Raw genomic sequence first — 18,092 nt, forward strand, 5'->3', positions numbered from 1 at the left:
TAAAGTACCATGTCGTGGCGCGAGTTTCATTGTTGAAACACGCGGGTTACTCGATCATCGGCTATTATTTATATGAAGATTACGGTGACCAATCTTGTACCATTTGAAAGAAATGGATTTCTGCGTTTTCTGATAATAAAAAAAAATGATTGAGGTTTCGTGTCTCACTGTACTCCCTGTTCCCCTACTAATTTTCAGTATTGTCATCTTTAACCCGTACCAGGGGAGGTGAAAAGGGGGGACATAATAGGGGAGGTGAGGTCTCAGGGATCGTTCATTTTTCATTTTTTTTTAAAAACTCGTGTAATTAAGATACATTCCTGTAATTTCCATTAAATGTTTTTTGCACTTTTATTAGCACGGAAAAAATATTTTTGAATTTGGAATTGAAATAATATGCATTTTCCGAGGAAATTTAACCAGAGCCTTTCGATTTTTTGAAAGAAATCATATGCTGCTATAAATAATTAACTACTCGTAATAAATTATGATTTTATTTTAGTTTTTCAATCTATACAGAACATTTTAATACCAAAAAATTGATTATATCGTATTACGAGGCATTTTTGACAGCCCTTAAACTAGTATTTCGCGCCGTATTTCCAGGAATAACTCGACCCTCATTGTCCCTAGAACATCATTACTTAACTTTTGTTATCATTTCAAACAACTCTAAACCTCATCTAGAATATTTTGCATCTCTTCCACATAACGCGGATAAAATAAATGAACCTATCCCCGTTCCAATACTGCTGAAAATTATAACACTGAAGGAAAGGTGTGGTCTCACAGATCGCTTCTAAAGAATGCAGTGAAATTTAAACCAGATGTTCTCTCCAAAAGATACTGATAAGGAAGGGGGTGTTCATGGGCATAAAACAAAACGCTATTGCGAAAAACCATTTAATCGGACTGAAAATAATATAGGGGTGGTGGGATGAACTTTCGAGCGGTATGTGAGACTGCACCTTCCTTGTTACGGGTTTAAAAAAAAAAAAAAAATTATATCCTTCTCTCGGTTAAGTGAATAAATGTATCTTCTATTGTTTAAGAAAGGAGGAATATAAGTAAGAACTCCCCCTTTTATTTAATTTCTTCTCTCTTTTTTCTACGCCTTATTTACGGTATAGGTGGCTTGCCCGACGATCCAGTTTGATCGGGACAGTCCCGGATTTTCCGCAAAATCCCGGTGTCCCGGCCGGTTTTTTTTCAGGTCTCGGGAAAAGATAAAGAGTAGATGACCAAAAAGTCTAAAAATAATTAAATGTGAAGGATTATTTTGGATAATTATTTTGTCATTTAAAACATGGACTAGTAAAATTAATATCGAATCAGTTTGTGAGGATTTTAACAACAACATTAAAACCAAAAAAGAGTCTCTAAAAAAGTCCTAGCGAATGAAAAATACATGTAAATATTGTTAAAGTTTTTATTCCTCATTCGAAGTATTTCTTCTTATTAAAGTAACTAACAAATATTAACATGTAAGAAACAAAATCTTTGTTTATCTGCTTGTGTCATTCATTATTTCTCCTGGTTTAGGTTCACAATTAGTATTTATTCATAGCATTGAGAATGAACTACCCTCTAAAACACGCTAAAAACCAGCCAGGGGGGGTGTTCCCTTCAGGAATGTTTGTGATCCGAAGATTCCAAAACTTTTGGGCTGACAACAAATTTTAAAGCTGAAAATTTATTTAAAAAAAAAAACATTAAAATGTTTATTTTCAGTAGTTTTTTTAGCATATTTCAATAGTTCTTGCGGGGTAGGATGGGGAGGGGGGGGGGCGGTCGAGCATCCTCATAGTTTCTGAATATTTCACTGTCTTCAGAAAATTTTACTTGAGTCCACTATCATAATCTGGTTCCCTTTTGAATCGCGACGGGGGGGGGGGGGGGTGTCCCGGTTGAGTATTTCGAAATCTGGCAAGCCTAGGTATAGGTGCTTAGAATCCTCACAAATATTTGAGGGGGAGGAGATACTCAAGCTCCGCAGCACCTGCGGAGAAGATGAATCTCAGTAAAATGTATTTTGGAGGAATGAAAATATGGAAACAGAGTAAAGGTCATAAACATAGTGATCAATTCCACAACAAAAATTCCATCATTTCTAAGGAAGAAACTGTTTAAAAAAAAAATTCAAGCTGTGTGCCTACACTGCTAAAAATTCAGGAAAATTTTGAGATAATTAATTACTACGGTAAAACGGAGTGTTTGCAGTATAGAACACTTTTACCGTAAAATGTACGGGAAAAAGTAAGCGATAGCAGCGCCAATTCGTACATCACGTGACTTATAGTGCGAGGCATATATTTCTCCATCTCCGTTCACCTTCCGTGTCCCACTTGTACGGTGGACAGCGAAGCGCTCTCAAATAATGACGACGCAGGTTCGGACCCGTCTGCGTGCGTCTCTCGTTCTTTTTATTCAGTACAACTAGCCACAGCGTTCTCGTTTTTTTTTGTTTTTTTTTGTACTGTAAAATTTAGCAGTACATTAGGATTTTACGGTAAAAAGTACTGGCAACATGGATGCCAGAAACTTTTATTGTAAAATTTCAGGAAAAATTTTAACAGTGTAAAATTTTGGTTTTTGACATTTATTTAAAAATAACACATTGCAGGAATTAATTAAAAAAAATCAATTAAACATAAAGCGTAAAAGTATGTTTTACTAAATTTCTGATATATCAATATTTTGCAAGCTTAAGGGGTTACAGTACCTCAAAAATGATGAAACGATCAAAAAAAAAATTTTTTATTGCTTATTTCAAAACTACGAACTATTCTTAACACAGGGAAAAAGTTTCATTGGTTTAGTTCAAATATTTAAAAAGTTATGAGTGGTTTTAGGCCATGCTCGCTATGTTTTCTTATGCAAAAAAAAAACTTTAAACTGCTTTTTCTCGATGACGGTATTTTTGTGTTTTAATGTTATTAGAATCCCTAAGGATTATTACTCAAATGTTTAGAGCATGTTAAACCTTTAAAAACAACTTTCTTATAAAAAAAAACTTTGATTTTTTACATAATTAATCACAGAAGATTTTCTAATAAACTCATAAGCAAATGAATGCACAGATTTTTAGAGATGATTATAGTGATCGTTTAGCAAAAAAAAAATCTTTCAATTAGTGCAAAAATAAAAAAGCCTTAGGGAGTTCAAAAAATTGAAATGTTCTTCAATTTTTTGAATTTTTAAAAAAAGTAGGCAATATTTTTAAATTTTGAAAATAAATTATTGATAAAGAAATAAGTTTGCATGTTATGGTTTCAAAGAAATATAAAATTTACTTAAATTTAAAAAAAAGTTTGAAAGGTACTGTGACCCCTTAATTATTAGAAAGGATTTTTAAAGGATAAAACATTTACAGTGAAATAAAAATTTAAGACACTCATAGAGCTAGAAAAGAGAAAATCGACTTTCAGCACTATCCTGCAATATATCGGATATGTCGGACACCAATTTTGCTGAAAACTCATTAAATGTAAAAAGGAATTTTAAAAGACCGCATGGCCAACATCACTTGAAATAAGTACTTTGTGGGTATTGGCAAAACATTCCATTTGTCAAACGCATTTTATATATAAACTAGCTGCGTGCCCGGCGTTGCACGGGCTACTTAAAAAATGAAAGAGATGTCCAATTGGTGTTTTTGAATGACACTGACATCAGTTTCTCAAGCGCTGAGGAATAAGTAAATGCGCGTGTTGCAAGGTTTACAAAACACCAGTAGAGCATATTTTTGTCAACAATCTCTTTAACGTTAATCATAGTTATGAATGATACAAGTTATGAGTATTTTCAATTAGCACAAAAGATGAAAATATATGCATTATCAACTATAATCTGTGCTCACTTTAAACTGAATTAAATCTGATAGACTGTATCTGAAATATTTATGTACACTTGCAATCAGCTTTTTACATAAAGGGTCAATCCATTTCAAATCACCCAGTCGGTGTTGCTCAACATTTTTAATTTTCCCGATTCTTTTATCATGGATTACCTATGGGTAGACATTAACAAAACTGCAATTGAAAAAAATTTACTAGCCATATTTTTTATTTTGCAGCCATTTTTAAAATGGCAATTTGGCAAATTTGACAAAAAACAGAGTTTGCGGAAAATTGTATTGCCAATTCATTTTTAAAGATATCAAAATAATTTAAAAGCCAGTGTGTTAAGCATAAAATGACCTTTAAATAGACCATATTTTTATTTTCCTATCATGCAGGAAAGTCAGTTAAACTCTTTCTCTAAAAAATGGGAAAAAAGTTAACAATCACTAATTTTTGAGAGAGTAAATTTTTAGGAAGGAAAATAGACTCGGCAATATTATTTTATTTCTGTGTTTGAGTACTCATAGTACTACCAACAGCATAAGTTTTAGTCTTTAGAATGAACTAGTTTTTTTTCTACGGCTTTTCAAAAATGGCCAAAAACACGTTAATGCCAATTTTCGTAGGTCAATATCTGAAAAGGGACTGAATGAAAAAAAGTGAAAATTTTATAAAATGTTCTTAATACTAATAAGAATGTCTCACAAAAAAATTATGACTGATATTCAACTACGTTTTGAGTTATAGAACTGTGAATTTCAATAAAAACGCTACCGTTTTAAATACACTCGTGCAATGCTAAAGTAACAACTATAGGCTTAAAATTATTTAAACTGGCAAAGTTAGTTGATGCTTAAGTCAATAAATTATTATTTAGAGTTTTAAAAATAATTTACTTAGTTTACATTTAAATGCAGCTCAAGTTATAATATATAATACTGCCAAAAACATTTGTTAAAATATAAACAACAACAACTCGCCCATAAAGCATCTTAAGCTAATATTCACCACAGCAGCTGGGAAGAAAAATTTTAATTCTGTGAAGTGTTGTGTGGTTTTCTTCTCTTTCTTTTTTTTTTTATTTTAAAATCTATCTTTAAATGCAGGTAATGATCTAAACAAGAGCCTTGTAATAGATGATCTGATTTTAGTAGAATCCACCATCAACACAGATTTCTTTCATATTATCTAACGTATCCAATTAAATATTCTTGAGCAATTCTAGCATTTTAAAAAGTTTATATTTCTTTTAATAAAAATCGTTCTATCATGAAAACATAATAATGACATGGGATAAAATTATTTATATATTCTAGTTTAAATTAAATTTTCTTGCTTTTACTGGTATATCAAAGAACAGATGAAAAAAAAAGAAAGAAATAATGGCTATTTTTGCCATGGAAGAATTCGAAAGATACTGTTGTCAAAAGCATGGATTTTTCACTTTCTTCTCTCTTTTTTGGTTATTTACTTGTTCAGTAAATCTGACTCAAGCATTCATTTGCCAATCTTTGTTTTTCTTGTTTATTTTTTATGGTTTTTGGGGTTTAAATCTATTGGTGTAAGAGAGGCAAAAAAAAAAAAGTAGTCTGCAACTGCTTGTACAGTCAAGATCTTTTCTGGTGCTCACAAGTCTAGACTCCAAGGTGACATGCTTTGGTATGGATGAGGTTCAGTTGGTGATAGTTATTTGACTAGTGAACATGTCCTGCTTTAGAGTGTAGTTTTGGAATTGTATTTTTCTGTTTGCATTATTGTGCTTTTTTAAATCCACCTAATATTAGCTTTCAAGAATTTAATTGATTGTTTAAGTATTCGGTATGAGTTGTTTTGTGGGTGAACTAATAAGTGAACAGTGTCATAAACAACACTACAACAAAGAAGTACCTAAAGAGTTGATCAAGGTATGTGACTTGCCATCTGAAGAACAATGTTTGCTAAAATTAAGAATTTCAAATGAAATTACTAATATTTGTCATTACCACAGAGATAAATATTTACACAAGTACAACCACATTTTTGAGAAAAAATGCTGTGACCCATTTGGTAGCCACAAAAGGCCAATCAAAAACGGTTTGCGTAAAACACTAATTGAACACCTTTCCAAAAGTAAAAATATGAACATTGAACTAATTCCTGGACAAGCTCTATGTTCAAATTGCGCATCAAAAATTTTTGTAGAAAAACTGCCCGAAGATGAAAAAAATAATGCTGAGGATGATCCTGAATTTCTTCCTGGCCCTTTTGATTTAGTAGAGGAGAATCCGTTGTATCAATTGGAATCCATTTGTGAAACTTTGGAATTGTCTCCTTTATGTAAAATAACAAAGCTTAACACAGAACAACGACTGTCAGCTTTGCAAAGAAAAACTGATAAAATTACAAGCACAGTCAAGCGAAAATTGGATGAATCTTTCCATAATGACTTAGAAACACAGAGTTTAAATGAAACAGATACTTCAATTAGTGAGTACTACGCACTCATTACTAAACTAAAAGAAAAATTCAAAGTGTCTAGTAAAGATGATAAAATTAAGATAATTAGTCTACTGCCAAGCTCATGGTCAAAGAAAAAAATAGTTGAGGACTTTGGTGCATCTGAATACATGGTAAAGTTAACTAGGCAGCTAGTAAAGGATCAAGGTATTTTGCCACATCTTTCAAAAAGACAGGGCAACCGAATAAGTGAAGCTATTATTAACTGTGTTAAAGAGTTTTACGAAGATGACGAAAATAGTCGCTTATGCCCTGGTAAAAAGGAATATGTTTCAACTATGATTGACAATGTCAAGGTGCAAAAACAGAAAAGGTTAATTCTTCTCTCACTCAACGAACTCTACAGCATATATAAACAGAAATATCCAAATCACAAAATTGGTCGCTCTATGTTTTGCGCTTTCCGACCAAAGTGGTGCGTTCTTCCGGGTTCATCAGGAACTCATAGTGTATGTGTTTGCAAACATCACCAAAACACAAAGCTTATGATAGAAGGAGCAAAGCTTAATTTAAATTATAAAGACCTCATAGCTTTCATGGTATGTGATATTGAAAATGAAAAATGTATGCTTGACACCTGTTCAAAATGTCCTGGACCAGATACCCTGCTTGATCTCTTACAAAATCAAATTGACAATCTGCCTGATGAAGTTGCTTTCAAACAATGGGTGCAAACCGATAGAGCTGAGCTCATAACACAAGTAATGTCCAGTGAAGAGTTTCTGCATTCTCTTATTGATAAGCTTACTCTTTTAAAATCCCATCATTTTATATCAAAAGTTCAAGCTAAACATTTCAGGGAAACTAAAGAAAACTTGGAAGATAACCACTGTTTAGTGATTGGTGATTTTGCAGAAAACTTCACATTCACAGTGCAGGACGAAATACAAAGTTTTCATTGGACTAATACACAAGCAAGTCTTCATCCGTTTGTAATATACTACAAAAAGGAAGGAACAGTGAGTTGCAAATCTATTTGTGTTATTAGCGACCACCTTGATCATAATACAACTGCTGTGTACACATTTCAACAGCACCTCATCAGGGAAATCAAGAAAATTATACCAAATATTGAAATGGTTGTGTACTTCAGCGATGGCGCAAGCAGCCAATACAAAAATAAGAAAAACTTTGTGAATGTCTGCCAACACAAAAACGATTATGGTGTGCAAGCCGAGTGGAATTTCTTTGCCTCATCACATGGGAAGAACTCTTGTGATGGGATTGGCGGAACAACAAAGCGAGAAGTAACACGAGCATCCCTCCAAAGACCTTATACAGATCAAATCCTGACTCCACAAGACATGTTTAAATACTGTCGGAACAACATTACTGGAATCAAATATGTATATGTTTCTTCAGCTGAAATTGAGCGAATGGAAACAACACTGACCGAGAGATTTGAATGTTGTTTAACAGTGAAAGGTACAAGAGGCTATCACAGATATGTTCCCTTAAGTAACAATGAAATAAGGTGCTTTGTTACTTCCACAGGCTCGAGATTTGATGATCATCAGGCTTCAATATTATTTACAAATGTGTCGTCTTTCACAAATAATGACTTTGTTGCCTGTATATACGATGAGAAGTGGTGGCTTGGAAAAGTTGAAGACAAAAGTGAAGGTAACAATGATATTTTGGTGCATTTCTTTCATCCTTCTGGACCAAAAACTGCCTTTCAACTGTCAAAAAATGATACTGCTTGGGTACCCGCAAAAAAAATAGTACGTAAAGTTACTTCATTGGAGCTCACAACAATGTCTGGAAGAACACACAACATAACTGATAAACTGTGCAATGAGATATCATATTTGTTTAACTCTTTAATCAAAATTACAGCTGCCAAGTAGTTACAAGTTTTACATAAAGATATATAGAAAAACATTAGTGTGTGTTATAGTTTGTGACAGTGTAGTATATAAAACATATGAGCAAGTTCAAGCATTTTACCGGTAGTACTACTACTACAGTCCTGTATTTTAAAAAAAGAAGAAATGAACAATGTGTTGATACTTTATTGACTTAAGCATCAACTAACTTTGCCAGTTTAAATAATTTTAAGCCTATAGTTGTTACTTTAGCATTGCACGAGTGTATTTAAAAAGGTAGCGTTTTTATTGAAATTCACAACTCTATAACTCAAAACGTAGTTGAATATCAGTCATAATTTTTTTGTGAGATATTCTTAATAGTATTAAGAACATTTTATAAAATTTTCACTTTTTTTCATTCAGTCCCTTTTCAGATATTGACCTACGAAAATTGGCATTAACGTGTTTTTGGACATTTTTGAAAAGCCGTAGAAAAAAAACTAGTTTATTCTAAAGACTAAACTTTATGCTGTTGGTAGTACTATGAGTAATCAAACACAGAAATAAAATAATATTGCGGAGTCTCTTTTCCTTCCTAAAAATTTACGCTCTCAAAAATTAGTGATTGTTAACTTTTTTTCGAATTTTTAGAGAAAGAGTTTAACTGACTTTCCTGCATGATAGGAAAATAAAAATATGGTCTATTTAAAGGACATTTTATGCTTAACACACTGGTTTTTAAATTATTTTGATATCTTTAAAAATGAATTGGCAATACAATTTTCCGCAAACTCTGTTTTTTGTCAAATTTGCCAAATTGCCATTTTAAAAATGGCTGCCAAATAAAAAATATAGCTAGTAAATTTTTTTCAATTGCAGTTTTGTTAATGTCTACCTATAGGTAATCCATGATAAAAGAGTCAGGAAAATCAAAAATGTTGAGCAACAAATTTTACTCTTTTTGGGTGATTTCAAATGGATTGACCCTAAAATGACACATACTGTTTGGTTGATTACGTGAAACTAAAGCACCAAGATTTACTAAATACCCATAGGCATTAATCTAATATCAAGTCATCAGTTTCCAATTAAGCTTTAGTTAAAATCCTTAAAAACAATCTTTTTTGTTCAACTCTGTTTCACTTAAAGAAATCCAAACAGTCTTAACTTAACGTGTTCTTTTAACGATACAAACTGTATTTCAAAAATAGAAACAGGAAGGAAAAAGAGAGTTATTACAATTCGAAAACTCACCCATGTGACGGTAAAAAATCCAACAAAATAAACATAATTAGTCGCACATCTTAAATGTACCAAAATATGAGGCCGGTGAATGATAAACTTAGATACAATCAATAAAGATTACTAAAGAAACATTTTCCAGATTCTGAAAAGAGTTGAGAACGTTGAATGAAAAAAAATATAAAAAGAACAGACGATAAAATAAAGGCTATGTCCAAATAGAACAACCAATTTTAAACTAATTTAAAATGAAATTCTACATGGAAACGTTGTTTTAAGACTTGGACAGCAGCCAAAAAAAAATCTCTTTTAAAACTATTTTTAGAATATTATTTGCTCACCCATATACAAAATGGCAACAGGAAAGAAATAAAAACTCCTGAATGACGTAATGTTAATTAACGTTTTAATTAATATCTCCGCTAATTAAAGTCGTACAATTACGAGATTAGTCCTATTGTTTTCTTTGGAAATTTTCAAATTGATCGGTATCTCGTTCGACTCTCGATTCGCAGCGGTTCTCGAGAAGATAGATCTTCAGACAGACAGACAGACAGACGCGAACAGATTTTAATATTATAGTGGATGTAAAGTGGTAATATTTTTCGCTCTCTTTAGCGTAGGCACACGAACTTTAAACGAGAGATAAAGTAACAAAATCCAATCGCGCTTCCAGATATAGAAATGTAACGGGTTATGCTTTCGACTCGGCAAAACATTTGAAAAGTGCTATTTATTTACTTATTTTTTAATGTTGTTCCTCAGTTCAATATCACTTTATCAAAAATGCTGTCAAAAAGTAGGAAATATTTTAGAGGGATGGGACACTTTAAAAAATATGCTTTTCTTACAACTTATTTTCTACTGCTACAGCATTTTAAATCTCAGAGCATCAAATTTAAATATTTTATAAAAAAACATAAAATTAATGGTATATATTATAATATTAGTTTTAAAAACAACTTGTCTATATAAATAAAACAAAGAATATGTGTGTGTACATTGATCAAAACAACTAAGGGAGCAAGCAAAAAAGTGAAGAAAACCGTGCGAGACAGCCACATATTGGCATACAATGGATAGTACACGCGTATCAATGCGCAATACAGAAAAAAGACATAAAAAATTTTGGAATTAAGCTTTAATTCTTTGAAAATACGGAAAAAAAACATGAAAAGATGATTTAGGGAAACAATTTGGTTACATGTAAACGATGAAAAAAAGGTACTGCTTAGACATGATGCATGAGTTTTAATCGGGCGTGTGGTCCCCTCGAACAGCTATGACTGCTGCACACCTGTTCGACATGGATGCGATGCGGTTATCGATCTGACTTTGGTTAATACTGTTCCACTCCTCAAGAAGTGCAATCTCCAAGTCTCGAACAGTAACAGGCGGCATTGGTCGCGCAGCAATGCGTCATCCGAGCATGTCCCAAACATGCTCGATTGGATTCAGGTCAAGAGAGCACGCTGGCCATTCCGTACGCTGTGTCTGTCACACGTCGAAGCGATTTTTCGAAAATTCGATGCGGTTCTTTTTCTATTCCAATTTTAAGAACAAATCTATCATAAGATGGACGAGTAAATTACGAAATTATCATAACGTGGAACCGTGACATGAGCACAAGCCAATTGGCGAGATACGAAATTATCATAACGTGGAACCGTAACATGGGTACAAGCCAGCTGGCGAGAAAATTCACCACACATTATTTGTAAATATACAGGGGAACCAAAAGACCTTTTAATTTTTCTATTACGGGCAAAGCCGTGCGGGTTACCACTAGTAAAAATAAACTTATTTCAAACTATACATTTAATTTATTTCTTATTGAACTTAACGTTCGAAAGATGCAGTGTTTGTTTTAAGTGATTACGTTCGCCACAATCATTTTGTTACGCTCGTCCCGTTGATAATTAATTGTTTAAATCTATATATATATAAATGAATGTTTGTCTGTATGTCATACATGAACTCAAAAACTACCCGGCAGATTTGGCTGAAACTTTCACCGTTTGTTATTTTTGGTACTGGGAATGTTTATAGACCAGTTCGAAAAAAATCCGATCGATAGTTCCTTTTTTATTCCAATTTAAGTCACAATCCATTGGATAAATACGAATAAAATTATCGGCTGCAGAAATTAATTCGCGTGAAAGATCTCATTGATAAGAAGTTAGCTGTTGCCATTTTTCTTGAGTTTGAACAAATAAATTCTTTCTTTATTGTTTTATGGCTTTTCATGCAACGGGGGGATTTAAAACTTTTTCTATTTGATATTTTTAGCGATTGATTGATCTTGCAAACTGCGTGAGTACAAAATTTGAGTATAGTCACGGCTTCACTTGATACCTGGACCGATTATTATGAAAATTGCTATATATATGTATTTTTCCACGGAGAAGGTGCATAATATGCTCATTGAAGCCACTCGCCACCAGGTGGCACTGCAGAGTAGCAACTTCTGCCCCGTTCAACCGATTGTCATGAAAATCAGTATAATGATGTATTTTTTTTGTTGGCGTAGCAACGCGCGTCGGGTACAGCTAGTAATTAAATAAAAATTTAACACTTTAAATGCATTTTAGGTAGCTTTTGGGAATCGAATAAAGCAAAATTTTTCTTTTTGTAGTCCTATAAAAAGTGGAAGGGAAAATACGACGTGTTTGTGATGAACGTAACAGGCCGTTTAACAGTGAATTCAAATTAGGCTTAACGAGAAAAAAATAAGAGTTCAACGATATAATTTAGAGAAACTAAAATCTTTAAATTAAAAAAAAGCTGAAAAAAAATACACAAAATGTATGATTAAAAAATTACAGATCACATTTCTTGAGTGCTTTATAGTTTAAATTGACATGTTGTTGTTGAAGATCTTCAAGCAGAAATTATTCTACGCACGGCATCCATCTTGAAAAATGTTTTACCATGTTCGAAAATTAAGAATGTTGTCTCAAAATGGATGTATAACACATTACTATTGATTGAGTTTGTGACTAAGGCCTACAGGTTGACATTTTTCATAGAATGACCCTAAATCAGAAAATTGCCATTATAGTTTTCTGTATTTTTAGCTTTAAAAATGGTTTGCCAATATTTATTTTGAAAAAGCGTAAGATGCTAATGGACCGAGAAGTCAGTATTACTCTTTTTTTAAAGGTTAATACTCTCATACAATAAAACTTCTAACGTTCACATTAGATGTCACGATATTTGATCATTAAATCGGCATTTATTATGTTCTTGTTTCTTGCAGTCTTTATTTCTGTCTAGCAGAACGTGATTTTTTTTTTTTTTTTTGTGTGTGTGTGTGTTTAGCTAAGTCCCATAGTACATTTTGAGTTGTATTATGTTTGTGCTAATTCCTCAAAACAACCACGCTGTATTTTTTTTTAAAGATTGTTTACTGAGTTTCTTTAATTGCGAAAAAACTCATTAATTTTGCATACATATTTTTTTTTCCGAATAATACTTAAGCAGAGCACATCATTAGGCAAATATTTAAAGACAAAATTGCACTCACTTTTCTGAAAGCTAAAAGTGATCGATGTTTTACTTTCGTCTACAATAACTTCTAGAAGAAAGTGTTAAATTAGTGAAAAATCAGGAATTTCGACGGATGCACATGTTTTGATGTGTGCTGAATCCATTTTGACAATTTTTGAAAAATGTCTCTATCTTTGTGTGTGTGTGTGTGTGTGTGTGTGTGTGTGTGTGTGTGACCGTTTATTTATTTACTTATTTTCTGTAAACTAAAATCACCATTTTCCCAACCACCGAAATCTTCTCGTTTTCGCAAATAGCAGAATTTTTCAGTACCGATTATTTGAGCGGTTATACGCTATATCCAATTTTTCGTAGGATTTCAAAGTTGTTGGGGGCCTCAACAGACTAGTTAATGGAGGGGTTCTCAAACTTTTCCGACTCGCAGCAATCTATAAACAATTAGCATTTTTCCATGGCACCTTAGTCTATTTCTATTAGAATTCCCTTCGGGGTTTGGAAATCTTATTGAAACAAATGTATTACCATTACAGCAACAAAGACACGATCAATCTTTAAAAAAAAAAAACGCTGTTGTAATCTTTTAGCCGTAAAACGTACACATGGCATGGTACATGGAACACAAACGATCTTTAATGCAACACAACTAAAAAATCGCTTGGAGTTAGACCCGGAGAGCATGGTGTCCACGGAAGAAGTTGATTATCGAGATCAGAACCTTGTCAAATTAATTGTCTTGGAAGCTCATTAGTGAGGAAATGGAGATCGAATGGAGGGGATGCCCCATGTTATTGGAAAATGAACTACTATATATTAAACTTGATATTTGGTACATTGCAAAGAATCACTCTTCGGGCATTTGGAAAACAAAACTTGTACAGTTTCTTCTTCCAGTAGAGTGAACGTTGTTGCTGTATTGGTAATATGTTTCTTTAATACGCCTTCCGAGCTCTGGACAGAATTGCCACAAAACCTGAACACTTCGCGGTACCCCTCGCCAATTCTTGCGGCGCCCCAGGGGGAACCCAGTTTGATGTTACCCAGAACCCTTAAGTTAATGAATAGATTTCCTGAAGACACATAGAGGGGGTGAATTACTTTTACAAGTTTTTTCTCTATTTTCTCAACGTAACTTCGCATGATACGATTCGTTGTACATTTGTTCTTACTTTTGTGACGATTTTCTGGTTGTAAAAACATGAAATTTAATGACATCGGTCAAAAGTCATAAAATGATGGCAGAAGAGGACAGAAAAGGAGATAAAATACCACATGTTGCACAATGAAGACAAAAAAAAAAAAAGAAGTGGAATACGTTAAAACGAATAAAGATACCGGTACTTTACGGTTAAAGGTACGTCACTTGGCGGTTTTTTTAAATTCAATTGCAAATTAAAAATTGGGGCCGTGGTAGCCCGATCGGTAGAGTGTCGGATTCGGGGCCGGAGGGACCTGAGTTCGAACCTCGATGGTCGAAGATCCACCGTCGTCATTAAAGGGGACTGGGCGACGTTAAATATGCTCGTGGTCTCAATGTCCTCCAAGTGAAACGAAACCTCTGGGGGTGCTAGTACCAGGTAGCTATTAGCTCCTGATCTAGTTCTAAAATCTCATTAACTGTCCGATCCGGTGATGGCGCTGCCATCTATCGGTATAAAAAAATAATGGAGGCAAGGCACTTAGTATGCAGTCCTCGACATAAATACAGTTGTAGTCAGTTGTGACTCGGAATCGAAATCGAAATTAAAAATTTTGTAGTTGGCCACTTTCAACAACTAAAATCTTTAAAATTTAAGGTGTTGAATAAGTGTTTCCCATTGACTAGTGACTTGTGTCTTATCAGGCTTTCTACCTCTGCTACCACTTTCCTCTGTCGCCTCTAACAGGGTTTCTTATCAATCATCATTCCTTAAGATGCTTATGTACACCACCTCTAAAAATTGACTTCAACAGTTTTAACCCCTTCTGTGGGCGCACAGTGGTGGAAAATTTTTACATAAAGTATGAAACAAAGAATTTGATGAAAACGATAAACATTATGCACCTGATCAAAGCTATGAGAGATTTCTTTGTACAGCTCAAAGTAGTTTCTTAATATTTTTAACGTGAAATGATACGTTTTTTTTTTAAATAAGAATACAGTGGAATTTTGGGTTTGATCTAACTGAGTCTTGTTCCGATTCCGGAAGTTTGTATTTACCGGGTGGCAAGTTTTAACTCTTGTTAATATAGCTTGACCACGAAAAGAAGGCGGATGACCTTGAAGCAAAAACCTCATTTGGAATAGGTTGTTTGTTATTATTTTGAAATAGATAGGGTTAGCGAGACCGTACCTCTTATTATTCGGGGTTTTCTGGCAGACTTCACCTATTACAAATGATACACATGATGTTTTGCTTCAAGGTCATCCGCCTTCTTTCCGTGATCAAGCTTTAGCTCAACTTGAGGGTTCTGCCTGAGTTTGTTTCGGTCGCCAACCCGCGTTTGCCTTCTGCAGTGGCTCGGTGGCGGCCCTAGGTATTGCGGGGCCCTGCGCGAGGACTTTTTGAGGCCCTCAAATAAAAATATTAATGACCGTATTACTACAAGGATATCCATCGCAAGAGTGATGTCACACCCCTCCCCCCTACCCCCACACACAAACGAGGCCCTCAAAAGAAGTGAAAAACGTTCCCTTCAAACAGCCCTTTAAAGATTTTAATGACTCAGTTTCAACCATGTCTCCCGCCTGGCGTGTACCCCTGTTAATTATAATAACATACGTGCATCTCTACATAGTATAAAATGCAGTCTCCAAAAAGCGTCTGTTTGTGTGAAGGCGCAAAACTCGAGAACTACCCGACCGATTTTGCTGACATTTTCAGAGCATCTTTTTTTTCAGCACCGGATAGGTTTGCAGACCAGTTCGAAAAACATTCGACGAGTAGTTCTTTTTTTATTCCAATTTAGGTCCAATTTTCACATAAATTCCCGAAAAGGGGGGTAAAGATTACTTACACATATTAATATTATATATCGTTAGAAAGAGTAGATTTTTCCACGTTCTACGTAATTTGTTTCAATGCTCTAACTTAATTACGGTGGGAGTTATTTGGGTTTTTAGCTCGAATTTTTTTAAGCTTAGCTGAAATTTAGGCACTAGTTTCTTCATTAAATATACCAATAAAAAGGTATTCAACTGTCGTCTTTTTGACACCATTGGAAAAAGCGACATTTTTTACACCAGATATATTTCGACCTACGGTCGAAAAACTAAGTTTCTATCTCCAAAGGAAAAAAAGTTACAAAACTTTTTAAATCAATTTCGAAACATCTCATCTCCATTCAAGTTCTTTACCATTTTATTTTCGCCTTTCCATGGTTACGCTTTTTGAATCCATTGTTTATTTCCATCTTTTTTCATTTTCATTTCTTAAAAGTATTTTATTATCTGTCGTCATTGTTTGGGAGGGAAATTTCGCATTATGTTTCTTTTTTCTTTTATTTAAGCCTGATTGTTGAACTACGTCCCGTGTTCTCGGGCCCGCTATAGGCGTAGTTGGCGATGATGATTGGTCAATAGAGGCACACGAGTGGGACGTCTGCTGCATAGTCCACATCCAACAGTTTCCGCTGAACTGTGTGTTTGGAAACGCTATCACTCGCAACTGCATTGTATTGAGCTGTCTGTTGGTCAATTGTCTGCCTCCGATTTCGCTTTACCCAGCGGCCTAGTCTTCGACGTCCCTTAGGTTTGATGACGTCAGTCCAACACCTTTACGCCTGCTGTTGGTTTCACCGTACTTTTTCAACTTTGCATAAGTACTAACAACAGCAGATCGTGAACAACCTGCCATTTTTGCAGTTTCTGAGATACTTGTTTCGAGTCTTCGGGTCATCATTATCTACCATCTATCAAATTCGCTGCGTTCTTTACCCTTTCCCATAATTCGCAAAGGAAAGTGCTCAGATGAAGCCTGACCTTCTCCAGCCACAGTTATACACCATCCCCACTTCATCATGTGGTCTCCACGTCATTCAGACGAATTCTTTGAAAGAGTTAGAGGTGGTCATAATATTTTCGCTCTCCAGTGCAAATTAATCTTAATTATACCTAATTAAAATTAACAAAAGAAAAATTTTATCTATATAATCACGCGTACATACTTTTTAGGACTGACCTTGGAGGGAGGGGAGCATCAGAAGAGCGATTCAAGGACCACACCTTAAATGCGATCTAGAATATCATCGGTTTGAATGGGTATGGGAGTTTCTCCCTCGGAGAAAGTTTTGAAAAATGCAAATGCGTTTTGAGGCCCTTATAAAGCATAATTGGATCTACAAAAATATCAGGAAAAAAAATAGGCAAAGGAAAACTTTGTTGAAGTTTTACAGTCTTTTGAGAATTAAGATAATACAAATAAAAATTGTTTTGTGTTCGAAAAATCGTTGACATTCATCGAAAGAAAGAGCAGAAAAGACAAGGTGTTGCCACTTGCTCCCAACATCTTTTGGTATAGTTGATTTTTGATCATCCCCAAAACCCACCGACAAACAAAATTATCACTAGTAAATAACGCATGAAATTCTTAAAAGAAATGATCTGGAGATTTAATAAATAGTTAACAAGAGAGTAACACCTCAGTCATTCAAACAATTTATAGTTCATAAACTAGATTAGAAATAAAATTGTAGCCCTTTTCAAGTAAACTCAAAGACTTAATTTCAATACTCTAGAGCAATTTAAAACTCGATTGTATCATTTTACTGAATTGTTTTAAACTTGTAAGAAACTCCTGTTTTAAGTTTAAGAAAAAAAAATTGTAGATTTCTCATTACTACAAGATTTTTTTTCAAATTTCAAGTAGTGTCAAAAACGAAAAATAATAGAGGTTGTGCAATATTTTTTTCTTGAACTAAACAGATTAGCAGTATGCAGTAGAAGTAAGATAAAAGCAAGCAACAACGTACAATAGCTTCCAAAATACTGAATTTGGGATCAAATAGGATATGAAACATTTGAGTCACAAAAATATTTATCGCAAAGAACAGAATTTGCCACATTTTGGTGCCCCCCTCCCCTTCATTTCCATTCACTTCATATTTATTAGAATTTTAAAATTCCAGGTTTGTAACTCTATTTTCTCAAATTTTCGAAGTTTACAAGCACTTGAAAATGAAATGTTTTTTTTTTTTTTTTTTTTCAAACTTTTTA

The sequence above is a fragment of the Uloborus diversus genome, chromosome 1 (assembly GCF_026930045.1).
Source record: "Uloborus diversus isolate 005 chromosome 1, Udiv.v.3.1, whole genome shotgun sequence".
Taxonomy (NCBI): Eukaryota; Metazoa; Arthropoda; class Arachnida; order Araneae; family Uloboridae; genus Uloborus; species Uloborus diversus.